The sequence below is a fragment of the Cricetulus griseus genome, chromosome 3 (assembly GCF_003668045.3).
Source record: "Cricetulus griseus strain 17A/GY chromosome 3, alternate assembly CriGri-PICRH-1.0, whole genome shotgun sequence".
NCBI lineage: Eukaryota > Metazoa > Chordata > Mammalia > Rodentia > Cricetidae > Cricetulus > Cricetulus griseus.
The window spans coordinates 125369907-125389306 of NC_048596.1; positions in this window are offsets into that span (position 1 = coordinate 125369907).

Below are 19400 nucleotides of genomic sequence, written 5' to 3' on the forward strand. Positions count from 1 at the left end.
CTTTACTATTAAGGGATATCTGATAAGAACAGTTTAAGAGGTGGATGTTTCTGTTGGCTCATGGTTTGATGGGTTTTATGCCTTAGTAACACAGATCTAGGTTTCTGGACCAGTGGTAAGGCAGATTATCCCAGCAATGTGATCTGGTGATGGAAGACATTGCTCACTTCGTTGCAGCTGGGAAACAGATGAGATGGATCCTCTTCAAGGTAATCCTCATTCTTCAGTTCACTGCCTCTCTTCCAACCTAACCTTCTACAAGTTCCCACTGACTTCCAATCATGAATCTATCAGTAGATCAATGTATTACCGAGGTTAGAGTCTCTTCTGTATGATTTGATCATTCCTTGGTGACTCCACCACATTCAGACTGTATCCAGTGCATTTGGCTGTGGGATTATTTTATATTTAGATAACAATATGGGGGAAGAATGTATGTCTACATGCACACACAGGTGTGGGGCTTCTGGTCTCTACTTTTTCTTAAAAAGCGAACATGATCATACAGTCTCCACTTGTGTGATTGGAAATGATCTTAATATTTTCCCCAAAGATCCTGCCTCTAAACTCCATAAGTAGATGAAGTATTCAGCTCTGCTCTAAATACTTTATAGTGGGAATGGAATTTCACCATGAACACTTGGGGGGGGGCACATTCCAGCCAGATCCAAAACATCTAAAAAACAATTTGCACAAAGTTAGGATGTGAGTTACTTGTTTTTCATGTTTGCATCTAATTGCTTTACAAAGAAGAAAGGACACAAATATACTCCTATGATCCCTAAGAAAAGAATACTTAGGTCACAAAAGAAAAAAAAAGGGAGGGGGTAGATCAAATTACATTGTTGGAAACAAACCAGGCTCTTGGTAGGAGTCCTTTATCATTAGTGAAAAATCAGTTACCTATTAATATTGTCATTTTCTTTGAGTAAGATCTGCTTAAAGAGGCTGTAGGAAGAGATCTTTAATTTGCTTCCCTGGCTGGTGGCCGCCTGAAGCTGGGAAGTGGAAGTGCTGGTCCTAGGAAATTAAGAGAAGCTGTGCTGGGGAGCTCCACAGGAGGCTGATTTGAGATGGAGATAATTGCCAAAATGATTAATTATTTCTCTTAGTCATATGCAAGTGTTCTTCCTCTTGTTCACTGGTCGGCTCACTTCAAGGGAGTGGCCAGCCCTGACATGGAAGGCCCAGCTGTAGAAACAAAGCCAGTTGTGTAGACTGTGTTCTCTCTTGAAGAGCAGTGGCCAGAGGAAGTAGGACTCTTTCTTCTTTGTAACCTTCTTACAACCATACCATTTCATTAAGAAAATAATGGGCTTCCATCCATTCAACCCTAGTCTTCATGAGAATAGATATTCCCTAACCTGAAATACAGTTATGTCCCAATAAATCCATGCTTAGAAATAATGAATGTTCCAGATGCTCTTAATGCCCTCTACCTACTGAATATGGTTTTCCTAAGTACAAGACACTTGGTAGAGTTCTAACATGTTGCCTTTGAAACAGATGGATTGAGACATGTCACAGCATGGGATAGTTGAAGGAGCCTTCTTCTTGGTACTGCCTTTCATGACCACCTGTCACAGGTTTACCAGTTGCTATATGCATGACTTTGAGCAAAAGACTAACATATCTTGTGCTTCATTTTATTTCACATTTAAGAAATGGGCGCAGTGAAATGTATTAATAAAAATAATAGGACTATGTTGAGGACTAAACTCTTGTATTAGTCTTTAACAGACAAATGAAAATGGAGTTACTCAGAATAAGTTCCAAGGTATCAGGCCCAAAGTATAAGAAATATGGAGTGAGAAAGAATCATTAGCTCTCCAAAGAGGCCAGTTTAGGTGGCTTGAGAAGGGTGGGGGGGTCCCACTGTTGCAGCAGTAAGAAGGAACATTCCTCTCAATCCACCCACCTGCTTCTCATTGTGATTCCACTTGTCTCAGTTCTCTCCTTCCTGTTAAGCCACCAATGTTAGCTGAGATTGCTGGAACACATAGCCTAATTCTAAAATTGCTAAGAAAAACCAGTTAATATCTTTCTCTAATTTGTTGTGTTTTAGTCTTTTGACAATACTACCTGACAACATCACTGTGAAGATTAAAGGATACATGGACAGTGCTTGCAACTTGGTCTATTCCATAGCTCCCACTTAATAAGTAATAATAAACATAGGAATACTCTTGATGTCTGTGCAAAATTATGTGCTTCAAATGAATAACATAAACATAAACTTTAAGTAAAAATCAGTGGAAAAAGGAGGAAGAAACAGGCAAAACAGAGCAGGGAGGAAATAAACAGATTGCTATAACTCAGATAATGATGGCTAGAAATTGGGTTGACCATGAGCTAAGATAATCAGAAAATCTGATACAATTACTTTAAAATGTACGTAGATATAATTAGAAGGTTTGCAGATGTAAGCAGTGACTGGCAGCCTTCTGCCTCCTATTCTTGTTCAGCAGTATGAAGCCAGACTGTCTCATTTCTGAGCAAGAGGGAAATGAATAACCTCAATGTAGGATATGCCCAGAAGAGAATGTACAAAATGAGTGGGGAATCTAGTGGACATGCCATTTGAGGAATACTTAATGGACACAAGGAGGTTGAACTTACAGGCATGGCAAAGAAAAGTCTTGACTTGCTATTCAGGGCAATGTTTTAGCTGTGAGAACTGTCCAACTATGAAATAGGCTATTTTGTTAGCTCTCAGTCTCACAGAACATAGTTGAGGACATTGAAAAACCTTATTGTGGATTTTGCAACAGAGAATTTCATTGGAAATCTAAATTTCATGACCCACTTGAAGGTCCCTTTCATCTGTCTCCATCCACTTAATGTTACTATAACAGAATACCACAGATGGGGCAATTTATTTACAACTGAAGATTATTTGGTTCATGGGTCTGGGGGCTGGAAATTTTAACATTAAGAGAGATGGACATAGTGAGATATGTCTGTAATCAAAGCACATGAAAGGTAGCAGACAAAGAGTAACAGGAGGAGTTAGTTCATAGTCGTCCTAAGTTACTTGGCAATATTGATTCCAGCTTGGACTATGTGAGATCTTGTCTCAAACAAACAAACGAATGAACAAACAGATGAACAAACAATGACAGAATTTGGTGAGGACCTTTTTCTGCATCATCTTATTGCAGAAAGAATCACATTCATGACAGAGTGCATGAATGGGGGCAAGAGGGCATCTTGTGAAGTAGCCCACCCCCAGGAAAGCAACGCCAATTCATTGATGAAAGCAGAAGCCTCCTGATTTAATCCCTTCAGTAAAGCCTGGCCTGTCAGCAGAGTTCCACTGGGGATTAAAATTCCAACAAATGAACCTTGGAAGATGTGTTCAAACCAAAGTATGAACCCAGGTCATTTCTGGGTCAGTGTCCGGAAAAAAGAATGGTTTCCGTAGATACCTGCCTCAGATAACCAGAATACACTTACATGGTAACCACTCCATACCAAAGGGGTTCCTTTCATCCCTTCTGATTTCTGTGGTGGACAAAATACTCCCAGGCAGCACAACACTTCCCAGGATGCCCACGTACACTCCTGCTTTTTCCACGGGGCTGGATTCTTTCCAAGAACCAGGTGTATTTGTCTCTGCTTCTATTTAAACCAGTTGCATCTGTTACTCTAATTGCTTAGTTCCATTAAACATTATGTAAACTGGTGAAATATTAGTGTTAGGAGAAATCGAGATGTTGTGTCTGTGAAAACTAAGTTGAATGCTTGGGAAAGATTTGATGAAGGCGATTTGCTCAAATGTAATCGCTGTTAAATTAGGTGTGAGTTAGACAAATGTATAAGATTGGGAAAGATCATTAAAATTTAGATGAATTCTCTTTCTGAGATTGCTCTTCGAGTCTTTAAGTTCTTTCTCCACTTCTGGAAATCATGGTTGCTGCTTAATGGATGTGATTTATGCAAAAAGGCGATGTGATGATCCTGTTAGTAGGCCCATATGCAGACAAGGCCTTGGCCCTAGACCAAAAACTTGGCTAATTAGAGACCCATTTTTGCATGTTGTAAGTTAAAAGTTTTAATACATGTTCCCTTTTTACATGCCTGCTGTGGTTTCACTTCTTAAATGTGTCACAGACTGTCTAACAGCCATAATTCTGCAGGCAAAAGTGCTGCTGTTGTTCAGAGGGACAGCATTGTGATGGGAAGGTGTATCCTGGTGTAACTGTTAGAATAAATAGAGTGACAGTGTGACTCCCAAAGAATTCCATAGAGGGCAAAGACTCGGGGAAAGGGAAAGGATAGGGTATGCCAGATTTGCAGATAAGAAATGAGGTGAGCCATGCTTTAAAAATATAGATAACCATGGGGGATGGAAGAGATAAAGATGGAGATGGAGATAGAGATGGAGATGGGGGTTGCATATTCAGTGGCTTAGTCTAAATGCATCAGATAGACAGGTCTGGCCCAGGATGCTCCAAAAGGCCTCATGAAGAGCTGGTATCTCAGAAGGCACTCAAAATACCTGTCAGTAGGACCACTTCATTTTGTGAATGGAATATTTGAGGAGGAAGCAATGGAGCAGGCAGGCTTCAGGGTGTAGCATTGCAGCAATCTTACCCACACTCCCAGTGGCACTGCCACTGTTTGGCTGTTTCTCATGTCTCATCTTCCTTGAATGTCAAGTATCAACAAGTGTAAAATATCTGAAAAGTAGTAAATATATATCAGCTTTTACTATTGTGTGCTAAGAATTGTTGTTTGCTGTGCACTTCAGTCAGCACTGCTTGTCAACTGTGGAAAATGGAAACTAAGGTGGAAATGAAGTTAGCATATAATGGTGTGAAGTGTTGAGTCATCTTGTAATGACTGACACTATTGTGAATTGAACTTGCTGCTTTAGAATGAGGAGATGACGTGTCTCATGCCTTCAACCACAGAATTTGGTTTTGCTTTGTCTTATCCTGGACTGTGATACTAATAACTGTGATACTGGCTCTGTGGTTAAGAGCACTGACTGCTCTTCGAGGGGACCAGGGTTCTATTGCCAGCAGCCATATGTAGCCCACGACTGTGACTCCAGCTCCAGTGTATCAGATATCTTTACACAGGCATATATGAATACAAAAAGACCAATGCACATAAGATAAAAATAAATAAAAACAACATGTCTACTTGTCACAGAGGTGAATCTGTTATGGTATGAGTGACAAAGTTGGAGGGAAACAGGTTAGCTTCCTACTTACATGAGTCTCTCCATTTGATTTTGTAAGTAAATGATGGCTAAGCTAACCACAAATATTTGCACAGAGATTGAACAGGCTCATGATTACATGCTTAATTAAACTAGTTTGATTATAAGTATAAAATAAAAAGCACTAAATATTATTGATACTATTATTACAGAATTTAGAATTGAAATTCTATATATTTAGAAAACAGGATTATTATTCCAGTATTAATTTATGAGGAATCAGTCACTTTCCAAAATAGATTTTTATTTTCTATATGAATTTATTCTTGCGGCTTCCTTCTGATGCAGTCTTTCATTAACACTTCAAATGTCATTTGACATTATCACAGAGACACCAGTTATATGATATATACTGTAATTATTTGAGAAGACAGGTGAGAGCACTGGAAGTGGGTTTTGTTTGAAACCTAAGCTGTTGAAGGCAGATATATTTTACTTAAAAGTTCATGATCCAGAGAAGTGGAGGCAGAATGAATATTGAAAATAGCAACTACTTACTTTGCAAGGTAGGTTTATGGTGAAGGTCAAATTAAGGACAGTCACAGAGATGAGGTTCAGTGCATGGCCCAAAGATGTGTGGGCATCTGAGGTGCCTAACGGTTTCACTAAAGACCAGCATGCTGCTCTCATTCCAGAGATTCATGAGGTACACATGCTCAATGCAGCCTGAGAATCTGCCTTTCTAATAATTCTCCCCATGATTCTGATACAGCTTGCCTCACAACAAACCTCAAGGACCATGCCAATTCCAACTTTTCATGAATCGGCAGAGTATAGGAGAAGGGGTACTGGGTTCCGATTTGAGTGCAAAACTTCAGTGCTACACAATTCTACCTGAAACTACATGGAACTGGACTAGTTGCATTTTTCTAAGCAGAAAGCATAAATGACGATTGATCCAGAGACCCCACTAAGAACTTTGAATAAAACAATTCACTAAAGACATTGGCCAGAGGGCTTGACATAGTAAATGCTTTTCAGTTGGCCTAAGCCTATAGTGACGGAAAGTTAGAGAATGTAAGACACAGAAGTAAAGTATACATTTATGAGGAAAAGATTTTGTGTATTTGTGTTGTTTGTTAAGTAAATGACCTCTTTTAACATACTTCATGACAGCTGGAGTCCATCTAAATATTTGTAGCTTAATGCTACACCTAAGATTTAAGTGAAAACTGTGGCATTGAAAAACAGCTAAATAATTTCATAAATAACAAAAAAATTCATAAAGAATGCTTATCAGATTTATGAATGCACTGGATAAAAAGCCATATATACTGTGTTTACAAACACTTAAAAATCATAGTGAGTTTTTCATAAAGATAAAGGACCCTGAGTCAGAGTGTCCACCTTAGATTCTGAGGAAAGTTCCTTGGTCACTTAGTAACTGCACAGCATTTCCTACTTTAGTGCCTGGTTTCCTGTGACCTCACTAGAAAGAGATAGGAGAAAATGTCCTTGTCTTTAATCTGTATGGAACCAATGAACAGGGTCAAGGATCTCTCTCTATGTATGCCAAAGAACACTCTATGTACTGAAGAACAATTGCTGTGAGTTGGGGAGCATTACCGCCTTGTACAACAAGAGGAAGACAGAGGCAAGGCACTGAACAACCTGCCCAAGATTTCAAACAACAGCAAAACCTTGCTCTCCAGCCCCAGTACGAGCTTCAGTTTCAGCCCGCCTCCCCCACACTATTGGGATAGTCAGTGTATGGAACACACCTGGAAACTTACACAGGACATTGAAAGTCAGAACTGAACAGATAGCAGTGTAGAAAAAATGATGTAAATTGGTGAAGAAAATGATGAGACAGAGGAAGGAGGAGAGTCCACAGCTGGAACTCAGAAACTGAAAAGCTTTCTTCACAGAGAGATACTCTTCTCTGTATAGAGATCCCTGGGATGGGCACATCATTGGATAATGGAATATTTTCTTACAGTTATTTTCCTTGAGTAATTTATGCATATGCATCATAGCTACCTATAACACAGTCCTTGTGGAGGAGCCCACCCTTCCCCTATATTTGTTACATGAATATAAACAGAGTGCTTCTCTGTTTTCTTGTTTATATGTTTGGTTTTAAGAAAAGATAGAAATCCCAAGTTCTTGCACAATTTTCAGATGTGTAAATTTAGTTTAACTCCAAAGGAAAATGTGTTCAAGTCACACTCTGTGTGCCATGTTTGATGAGGGGCAGGATTAGATGAGTTTCTAATTTGGAATCTTCATCTCATAGTAAAATACTATTAACTTTGTGTGAATGGTAAAGAATTAGAATGATGGGATTTTTTAAAATAGAATTTCATTGTAGCATGTAAGAAAAAAAAAAACTGGATAAAAGTGAAACATCCCTACAGACTGTGTGATTTCTAAGCAGTGTGGCTGCATTTTCAAGTCATCATCCCACTTATTGTACAGCTCTGCTTGATTTTCCTTTGTTTGGTGTAGAAGAATACTTCCACGCTTTTGATGAACAGTGTGGTTTATAGGATTCTCTCAAGGAGTGCCAATAGGCCTGGAGCTTTTTAATTCCAAATGCCTGTAGCAAGAGAAGGAACCCAGCTTCTATGCAAAGCTCCAACTCTTAGAGGCAAACTAAAACATGCTTGGTGTAATTTATCACTCCACTTGAACCAGCAGGAGTGAGCATTGCTTTCACTATTTTTCTAGGTCAAGTGTTTTGACAATGTCCACATCCTTGAACTTGCAAATTGTAAATGAATGACCACAACCCCCTAGAAGCTATGGCCTCATCACTATGTATCATGAACTAATAGGCTAAATTTAGCTGAAAGCAAGCAAAAATAAAAGCAAGCACCTGACTTTACAGGAATGCCTAAGAGAATAGGAAAGGAAGACATTTTTATCTTGGTCATTCTTGAAACGTGAGTGAGTGGAAGTATTTGCAAAATAAAAGAGAAGTTGCTAATCTCGAAAAAGAGTAGGAAGTTTGTCAAGGAGAATCCTGGAGCAGAAACTTTTGAAAGTGTCTGGAGGTGACTCTTTTTCAACAGAGCAAAGTCCTTGTCTGACCTGAAGGTGTCACATCATTGCTGAGAGCTTGGTTCATAGATGCCAAACATCCTCTGTGTGCTTTATTGGTTTTGGCTCCTGGTGACCTCTTCCTGCAGAACAGTCTGGAATGTCCTGGAAGTCTCATCATCATCACTCATTTTAGAGATGAGATTTTGTTTTAGGATAGCACAAAGAAAGGAAGTTTCTCCTAGATACTCCTCCAGGGAAGCTGGGGGGAACTACTCAAGTAATCAGAGAAAATGAATGCACAGAAAGGAGTGTTGGGAGCAAGATTATTAGAAACTTTGTAACTAATACCTGATTACTTGAAATTGGAATATCTGGGCTTGGATTGAAGAAGTCATTATGGGGTTATCGAGGAACCTGACACTAAGGAAACTGCCAGAAATCCACAAGGATGACCCCACCCAAGATCTTAAGCATTAGTGGAGAGGGTACCTGATCTGGCCTTCTCCTGTTATCAGATTGATGACTACCTGAATTATCATCATAGAACCTTCATCGAGTAACTGGTGGAAGCAGATGCAGAGATCCACAGCTAAGCACCTGGCAAAACACCCAGTGCCCAGTAGAATAGAAGGAGGAACAATAATATGAGCAAAGGGGTCAAGACCATCTTGGGGATACCCATAGAAATAGCCGACCTGAGCTAGTGGGAGCTCAATGACTCTGGACTGACAGCTAGGGTACCTAGGATAGGAGGGAGAAGGGAACTGGGATTGTCATGTAAATCAATCTTGTTTCTAATTCAAATAAAAAATGATTAAAAAATAAATAAAGATTTGTATTTACATAGTTAAATTTGACAAGTGGATACATATTGGTCATGTCAATTTTAAATTTGAAACATATATAAAGAATTTACAAAACTTTTTTTTTAAAAAGCCAGGTGTTGGTGGTGCACACCTTTAATCCCAGCACTCAGGAGGCAGAGGCAGGCAGATCTCTGTGAGTTCAAGGCCAGCCTTGAGTGCCAGGATAGGCTCCAAAGCTACACAGAGAAACCTTGTCTCGAAAAACAAAAAACAAAACCAAACAAACAAAAAAGAGTATTTAAGTTCTTGTACAGGGTCTGCTGACTATTCCCAGTTGCAGTTGGTTGCAAACTTCCCATGCATTAGCTTGCTAGAAAAAGTAGAATAAGAATTATATTTACTACTACACTTACTGTATTATTATAGGTCAAAATTAAGCATGCTCTCTCTGTCTTTCTATCTCTGTCTCTATATCTCTATATCTCTCCCTATCTGTCTGTCTCTTTCTCGCTGTCTCCCTCAATCCCTCTCTCTGGTTATTATGAGACAGGGTTTCTCTGTATAACAGCTCTGCCAGTCCTGGCACTCTCTTTGTAGACCAGGCTGGCCTCGAACTCATAGAGACCTATCTGCCTCTGCCTCACAAGTATTGGGATGAAAGATGTACATCACCATGCCTTGCTTAGAATGTGTCTCATTTCAACCAACTTTATATGCTTTATAAAAATTGGATATTTCATTAAAATTTAATCAAAAGCATGTAAATTGAGTGATCAATTTGACAGTAGTTTATGTAACTATGTTAGTGACAGGATACTGAATTGTCCTGTCTCCCTAAAATGCTTCTGTGTGTCTGTTGGCATCCTTTGCTTCCTCACCATCACTTTCCTTCACTATGCTATAGCCTTGTAGACTTCAAATACAAGGAATCAAATCTGTTTTTTCATCCCTTAGTATAATGCTTTGGGGTTTCATACATGATGCAACTGTGAGTGCGTGCACATGTGCATGTGTGTGTAGATGGAGAGCAGCAGGTGGATTCAGCTACCAGATGATGACTTTGATGGTTTTCACAACTAAGTTGATCTAAATATGCAATTCATGAGATTTCTTTAAGTGGTCATGAGTTCTCATTCCTCTTGCTTGTGTACACACCACAAGCATTGAAACCTAGAGCTCAGACTGAAACCTAGAGCTTACATTGTGAATGCTCAACTCTTGGAGGAAGGCCCACAGTGTTCTATGAAGTGGTTGTAACATTTGCATTCTCACCAAAGATGTCTCAGGATCCTGATGCTTTCTGTCCCTTACAACATTTCATGTTGTCAGACTCTTGTTTCAACCATTCTGTTTTTTTATATATATTCAATTCCTTAATAATCAATGATTTGGCCATCTTTTTTTCTTTTTTTCCAACTTTTTTATTTGAATTAGAAACAGGATTGTTTTACTTGACAATCCCAGCTCCCTTCTCCCACCCATCCTCCCCTACCGCCCCAGCCCCCAACTAAAACCCTACCTATCACATATCCTTTCTGTTCCCCCTGGATGGTGAGGCCTTCCATAGGGTGTCATCAGAGTCTATTGTATACTTTGGGATAGGGCCTAGGCCCACCCCCGTGTGTCTTGGCTCAGGGAGTATTCCTCTATATGGAATGGGCTCCCAAAGTCCGCACCTATGCTAGGGATAAGGACTGAACTACTACAGGAGGTCCCATAGATTTCTGAGGTCTCCTCACTAAAACCCATGTTCCTGGGGTCTGGATCAGTCCCATGCTGGTATTTCAGCTATCAGTCTGGGGAGCAAGAGTTCCACGATGTTCAGGTCAGCTGTTTCTGTGGGTTTCACCAACCTGGTCTGGACCCCTGTGCTCTTCACTCATCCTTCTCTGCATCTGGGTTCCAGTTCAGTTTGGTGATTAGTTGTGGATGTCTGCTTCTACTTCCAACAGCTGTTGGGTGAAGGCTATAGGATGGCATATAAGTCAGTCATCAATCCCATAATCAGGGGAGGGCATTTAAGTAGTCTCTCCTCCGTTGCTTAGATTGTTAGCTGGTATCATCTTTGTAGATCTCCAGACATTTCCCTAGTGCCTGATTTCTCTGGAAACCAAAAATGTCTCCATTATGTTATCCCCATTCTTGTTATCATCTATTCTTTCCCTGACTCAAACTTTCTGCTCCCTCATGTCCTCTGCATCCCTCTTCTTCTCCCCTTCTCATTCTACTAGCTCCCTCCCCCCTCTTCCCGTGCTCCCAATTTGCTCAGCAGATCTTGTCCTTCTCCCCTTCTCCAGGGGACCATGTACGTTTCTCTTAGGGTCCTCTTTTATTAGCTTCTTTGGCAGTGTGGATTGTAGGCTAGTAATCCTTACTCTATGTCTAAAATCCAAAATCCGCATATGAGTGAATCATCCAACAACAGGAAAACCAATATGACACCACCAGAGTCTAGGGACTCTACACCAGCAAGATGTGAACATCCCAACACAGAAGAAGCAGAAGAGAGCAACCTTAAAAACAACTTCATGCAGATGATAGCAAATCCAAGAGAGGAAATCAGAAAATTCTTCAGAGAAATGGAAGAAAAGATGAACCAAAAGATGGGAGAAATCAAGGAAAGCCAAAAAAGCCAAGAAAATACAATTAATCAGCTGAAGGAAACAGTTAAGGACCTGAAAATTGAATTAGAGACAATAAAGAAAACACAAACTGAGGGAATGCTGGAAGTGGAAAAGCTGAGTAAACAATCAGGAACTACAGATGCAAGCATAAACACACACACACACACAATAGAATACAAGAGATGGAAGACAGAATCTCAGATGCTGAAGGCAACCTAGAGGAATAAAACTCATCAAGCAAAGAAAATCTGAAGTCTAACAAATCCATAACACAAAATATCCAGGAAATATGGGACACTGTGATTTGGCCATCTTTCCATAGGTTTCGGTTATGTGTTACTTGATGAACTGTCCCTTCAAATCTTTATTCTTAAAATTAAGGTTATTATTTTTGTATCATGCCATTTTCAGAAGATACACACAAATTATTTGTCAGACATATGTTTTACAATTATCCCCTTCCAGATTTAAATTTTAATAGAAGTGTGCCTTCATCTGAGATTGGAGAACAAATGTTCATTGTAATGCATGAAAGTGGTTTCTGTAAGATTGCTAATGCCCATCTCCCTGGTCAAACATATTCCAGGCTTCCAGGCAGGTGTACTTGGTGTCTGCAATATTCAGTGTTTGCAGCTTTATGCACAGTCTCATACACTCCTATATTAGATATATACTAGATACACACACACACACACACACACACACACACACACACACACACACACACATATGGATATGTAATGGAACAAGGATATAAGCAAATGAGTGTTTTGTATTCACATAGTGGATGTGGTATGAATGAGAAGAAAGATCTTTGGAAAGAAAGCATGACAAACTCGAGAAGTCAGGTGGCATATGAGTATGGTAGGCTCCTGGATGGACTTGGTTTTGCTTATTAAAACAGTTACTGGTGGAAAAACAAAGAGTTCAGCCTTGACTATTACTGTGCCATTCTGGTGTAGCCTGAAATCACCTGAGAAGGGAATCTCACCTGAGGAATTGCAGACTAGGTTGGCATTAAAGTAAATATAGTAGTTATGGTAGGTTGTCTTAACCGTTAATTGCTGTAGGAGATACCAGCCTTCTGTCAGTGTCCCCATTTCCTAAGCGGGTGGTTCTGGGCTACATGGGAAAGCTAGGTAAGCATGAGCCTGTGAGGTAACCAGCGAACAACATTCCTCCATGGTTTCTGCATTAAGTTCCTGCTCAGACTTCTATCAGTGATAGATGGTGACTTGGAAGTATAAGTCAAGTCAATTCTTTCATACTCTAAGCACTTTTGGTCAGAGTGCTTTGTCATGGGAACAGAGATGAACTTAGAATACTCTGTGATGACTGGTTAATAGATACACCAGTGAAGTCAAAGCTTTCTAGTTTGGAACCCTCAGTATCCTTTTCAATTTTCAAAGGGAGAAGTGAAGAATGTTGTTTCTAAGGAGGTATAATAGTGAATCACACAGCCTTGAGAATTATTTATAGAAACCAATTTACTGAATTGGGAAAAGAAAGTAGGCTACTTGAGGTAGAATATAGTACAGTCTGAAAAATAAATGGATAAGATTAAAGTGCACACAATGTGATAAATATGGATTGAAGTGTATCCCTCAAAAAACGCATGGGATGTAGCCCCAATTCCCTATGCCAATATACATCAGATTAAAGTCTATAAAGAGATAAATCATGAATGTCAAATTAGGTCCTTAATCTGACAGGATTCATGTCATTCTAAGAAGTGATGTTTGAGAACTTAACTCTCTCCTTTTCTACCTATTGTGTGAAGATGCAATGCAAAGAAGCCATGTATAAGCTAGGAAGAGAACTCTTATGTTGGTAGATATCATGATCTTGGGTTTCCAAGCCTCTTAATGTATAAGAATATCAAGTTCTGTTGTTTAACTCTCTTACTATATTATGTTTTTTGGGGGGGTTCATGGCAAATCCTGCACAAAAATATATAAGGGTAGATAGATAAAGTTTGGAATTAGACATTTTAAAATATTGACAATCATTGCATATTTAAAGTCAAGCTGAGCATCCAGATATGATTCCTGGATCTTACATTTAAAAGACCTGTGAACTTTTAACAAATCACTGGTTCATCAGAGTCTCCATTTCCTCACCTCAGCAATGCAATGATATGTACCCTTTCTGTCATTGCCAGTGAGAACTGAAGGAAATCACATCTAGTGAGTCCTGAGTATAACCTTAGGAGCGTTGGTACTTTGTAGAAAATAGGAAATCCCTCTGTTATCCAAATATCACAGCCAATTACTAGAATAAATTCTGCATCACTGTTTCTTAGAGGTTCTTGGAATTACTATATGTTTTCTTATTTATTTAACAAGGCATCGCCCAGAAATAATGATGCCTGAATAATAGTGCTTATTAGTTTTACCTTTGCATTGCTTCTATATTTAAAGTTTAAGAGGTGGATTTCACTTTTAAATTTGAGACCAGACCTCCCAGAACATAACAACAACATATAAAACTCAAAAATTATTTAAAAATTATCATATCCACTTAGTTTCTATCACCTATCAGGACAGAAAGAATATAATTTCATTCCCTAATGAACCTTTTAGACCTTCCCAGACTCCTGAAATGTACAAATGAGAAAAATGAGGTTGCAAATAGTTGAGGGTATTTGTCAAGGTCACAAGGTAGCAAATGACTTGGCTGGGAATGAAGGTCAGAGTACCCTTGAAGGGGAAGCCTGTATTCCTTCTCTCATGTCATGCTGTCCACTACAAAACTTCACAGTTGTATTGGAAATAGATGGAGAAGGAGGTAAATGTTTCACAAGCAGGAGCCATGCTCAGTTTCTGCATGTTTCCAAAGGAGGATGTTGTGTTCAGGGACTGTCTTTCATTCAGCAAGTTGGGAAACAGCCACAATTTAGCCCCAGGTGTTCTTGGATGAGCCTGAGTTCCTAGAAAGCTGGCATGGGTGCTTTTATCCCCGTCCCATGCTTATAGTAATTACAAATAAGGAGCTGTTCTATGTGGATGCCCCTACTCTATAATTTTGTTTTCAGTTTCCAGGATTAGTACATGTGAGGTGTGATCACTGGACTGGGTTGCAAAGCAAGAGTTATTTTTGTTGTAACTTTCTAGAAGTTACAAGTAAAATTTTAAATGTTTGCTCTTGTCATAGAACAGTTATAGCAGTTACTAGCCATTTTGTTAAATCTCAGTGTATTTCTGGAAAACCATGAAGATCTTTTCTCTAATTCTCGTTCTCTATCCCCTCATTCCTATGGAATTAATTTACATTGTATAAAACTAAATGGCCAATGACTGTAAAATAATTATAGGATATCCATCCTCTATTAAATGAAAGAGCAAGTTGGGACTTTGAGTACCACAAACTACAGAGCTCATTTAAAACACCTACCCTGGATTCCATTCTGCACCAGGCAGGATGTCAAGCCAGTATCCAAGACTTGAAATCTGATAAGGATGAGATGATGATATGTTTACTTCATCTTCACAGAGCTTGAGCTCTGTGTTATTGATGTAAGGTATTTCACAATGTTGAGTGAATGGTGGCCAGTCACCTTGGTTTAAAATACCAAGTTAGGTGAAAAAAAATGGATTTTTTTTTGGTATGTCAAATAGAAATTTACAAGTTTTAAGCAATATAAAACTTAAATAACTTTTTAAATTACTTTTTATTTCAATTAAAAACAATCTTATTTTACATACCAATCCCAGATCCCCCTCCCTCCCGTCCTCACATTCTTCCCCCCATCCCCCCCATCCACTCCTCAGGGAGGGTAAGGCCTTCCATGGGGATCATCAAAGTCTGTCACATCATTTGGGGTAGGAATGAACCACACACCCCCATGTATCTAGACTGAGAGAGTATCCCTGCCAGAGGCCACATAAACTGCCCAAGTCCCCTAACTGACACCCATGTTCAGAGAGCCTAGCTAGGTCCTGTGCTGGTTCCCCAATTGTCAGATTGGAGTCCAAGAGCTCCCACTTGCTTAGGTCAGCTGTTTCTATGGGTTTCCACAGCATGTTCTTGACCCCTTTGCTCATGGAGGAGTGATGAACAAACGTAAATAAATTTTTCAAATGGAAAGAATGTATTATTTCATGGTCTGTAGACATTATAGGCCTAAGACCCAGAAGGGTCTTTACTTTTTTGCCTCATGATCTACCTTTGACACTGACACTCAATCCTGGGCTCCTGATTCATTGTAGGAAGATGTGAGCCAGCAGCACCTGGACTGTCTCTGTTCAACTTCAAAGTCAGTGACACTGAGGGAGCATACCACCTTTCTGATAACTTAAAAGTATGGAGATTAATATTTGTTTGCTTAAATTTGGTCATTTATTAGTTTCTAATTTTCATTGCTGTAACAAAATCAACATTATCAAAGTAAAGAAGGAAGGATTTATTATGGTTCTTAGTTCAGAGAAGGTAGTCCACCTATTATGGGAGGGAAGACAACATGTCAACTGATGTTCCATCCAGAGTGGAACTTACATGACTTCATACATTTATCAGAAAGAAGCAAGCGCTTAGGCTGGAAGTGCATCTGGAGTTTAACCCTCAAGTCCCAACCGTATCAACTTGCTGCAACCCTATCACCTTATTATTCCAGGAAGGCCCTACATCCAAGAGCATTCTATCTTCTAAAATGCTACCACTAGCTGAGGGCAGACAGTACAGACATGAACCTGGGTTCATTCACCTAATGTTTAAACCATAACACTTATAGATTCATCTCTATTATTCTGTGTATACAATGCTGCTATTGGTTTTACTCAGAATCGTGGAGAACTGTGGAAACAGATAATAGTTTCATTTCCTTTAGCAAAAAAGGGGAAATGGCATGGCCCTGATGGATTTAGGATATAGTTACTGCAAGAAGGGGGATGTGTGGCATCCAAGAACTACAATAAATACCTAGATCATGTGAGGTGTAGGCTGTGCACTATAGATTTTTCGCAAAGGGGAGAGCAACTAGCTTGAATGTCGTCAAAGATGACTTTGCACAATTGTTGGAATTTTATAGAGCAAATTTGTTTAAATGTGTTAACGGAAATACAGGCAGAGATAGAAAACTCGTGCTACATGTGTCCATTATTAGAAGAAGCTTGGAATAGACAGGTCCATAGAATCAGCACATAAGTTGAATGTTGTCCAGGGACAACAGAAATGGATAGACAATAAATGGTTGTATAATTGGTATAGATCTCTTTTGGGAGTGAGAATATATTTTGCCACTATGTAAGAAGTCAGGAGAATTGTGAAATATTATTAATGCCCTAAATGTACACTGGATTTATATTAAATATACTGACAACTCAAAGGATAGGCTTTACTGTATATGATTTTGTTTTTTAGAAACAGGCAGTTAAAAAAAAAAGGTAGGGAAGAGAATTTATTTATGAACCAAAATGTTTCTAGATTCCTATTGAAGAGTTAAGAGAGAATGAGAATTAGCCAAACTTACTCCTATATACTGTTATGAAGTAGAGAGAACAAGAGAGAGGGATTTGGATATGTTCATGGAATATCAAATGGATTTGTAGAGGAAGCTATAATTTCAAGAGACATAATAAGCACAAAATTTAAAATCAGTCTTTGTAAATCAGATAGAAAAATTTTTAGATTCCAATAAGAAAACTTGTCAAAGTTTCATCTGCTAAGTTTATTAGGATATGTGCTAAGCTAACAGAAGACTATCTTGGCAAACTTATTCAAGACATACATTAGGAACAGCATAGATTCTGGAATTATTAAATGAGGAAACTATGCACAACTTTTCTCTTCATGTGCTAGGCAGCATACTAGATTCATCAAACAACAGAATGTGAGCCTGAGGAAATCAAAGGGGTGTCTGCAAAGTTCTTTATCTGCTAAGTCAGGAAGGATCTAGGGTTCTGGGTTTGATGTCTCTGAATCCCATTCTTCTCGATTGAAAAGGAAGATGACAAATTTTATGCCAGAAAGGTTTTGTGAATTCTGAGTAAGATAAAAGGATGTCAATAGTTCTTCCCCTTTTCTTCCTAAGTGATGCTGCATGTGATGAGATAGGAAGGGGACAAAGGTGGACTTCACCTGAAGAGTTCTGACATCACTGGTGCTTGGGTAACATGTCTAGAGACTGTCAGATTTTGGGATACCAGAACAGTTCAGATAAGACTCCAGAGTCCTGGAAACTGCAAGTAGATTATACTGGAAGTTAGTAAGACATCAATATTACAAAGTAGCTCACACCAAGTGTTATGTTGGAATCATTGGGCCATTTGAACAATAAATTGCCCCTGCTGAGTTTCCTGTTGTATCTCTGTGTCTTTCTTTAGCATGCTTTCCAACCACCAAGGAAGAGTGCACAAGTCAAATGAGGATGTTTGTTCTCTGGGCATGTAACAGAAGGTCAGAGTCTCATTGTTCTCCATCCAGCATTATCATTTCCCTGCCCTTGCTGAAACATCTTAGTAGGCAGGCTATCTGCAAGTAGTTCCCTAATATGTAAAGAACAGGCTTGCATTTGAGTCTGAGACCATATCTGTTGTTTCTAATAAAAGACCTTGAACTTTCCAAAGACATCTTCCTGGAGCTCAGCATTCCCTTCAGCCCTGAAGCACCCATGAACCTTCCTCTTCCGGGTCATTTAACTCTTCTGTACAGGCTCCCTGTGTGTGGTAAAGAAGAAATGTTTGTAAACCCCTAGATCTCACCCTTCAAAATGATATCTTGGAATCAGAAGAGATGACAGAATCCATTGTTAAACCTCATTGTCAAGAGCACAAAACATGGATGCTATTTTCACCTTCAGTATCCACACAATTATGAAAAACTTCACCATACTCATTTGGACATTGGTTTCCTTAGTACAGCACAAAGGGTAAAGCCCTGTGGGGTTCCACTGACTTTTAAAACTTTAGTTCTCTGCTGTCAGAAGCTTTATGGTCCTGACAACAAAGTTTCATCAACATGAATGCTGAAACATGAGTTGGATAAGGACAAAAGACATGTCAAAACAAACAAGGGACACCTTCCAGGCCTCAACCTACAAAAAGAACTGCAAGCAACTAAGGAATGCTGAGAGTGGGAGAAATAACCTTTCTCAGGCATGAGCACACCAATTGGTGCATACATATGGTTTGAGCAGGTTGTACTTAGGAATATAATATATATACACCTGTTTATGTGTTATATCAATTGTGAAGTCAAGTAATAAAAATAGAAGACATGGATTTGAAAGATAGCAAGGGCAAGTATATTGGAAGTTTTAGAGGGAGGAAAAGGAAGGGATAAATGATGTAATTTTATCACCTCAACAACAACAACAACTTAAGTTCAGGTTACACAGGAAATCAAGCCTACTTCCTGTAGAGAAAAGCACAATACTCATTGCTGGACTTTGAGATCAGTCTTCCCTGACTCCTGCTACACCTTCCTGACTTCCCAGTCAACCCCCACCCCAACTTGATACAGCTTCCTGAGTTCCAGGTTAACTCCCCACTTCCTGCTTTCCTGCTACAGCTTCCTGACTTCCAGGGCAGACACCAACCTCCTCCCACTACAGCTTCCTTTTCAGGTATTTGGAATCATAGCATTGAGGACTATACTGCTTCCCTCACTGAATACCTATGGGAATTTCCACAAATTAATTTCCCTGAAGATTTATTGTCCTATTGGTGGTGAAAAATGCATCTTAACATCAACATAGCATTTTGGAAGAATTAGGAAACGTTAGTAGTTATTTTTTATGTCGATTTGACCACAATACCT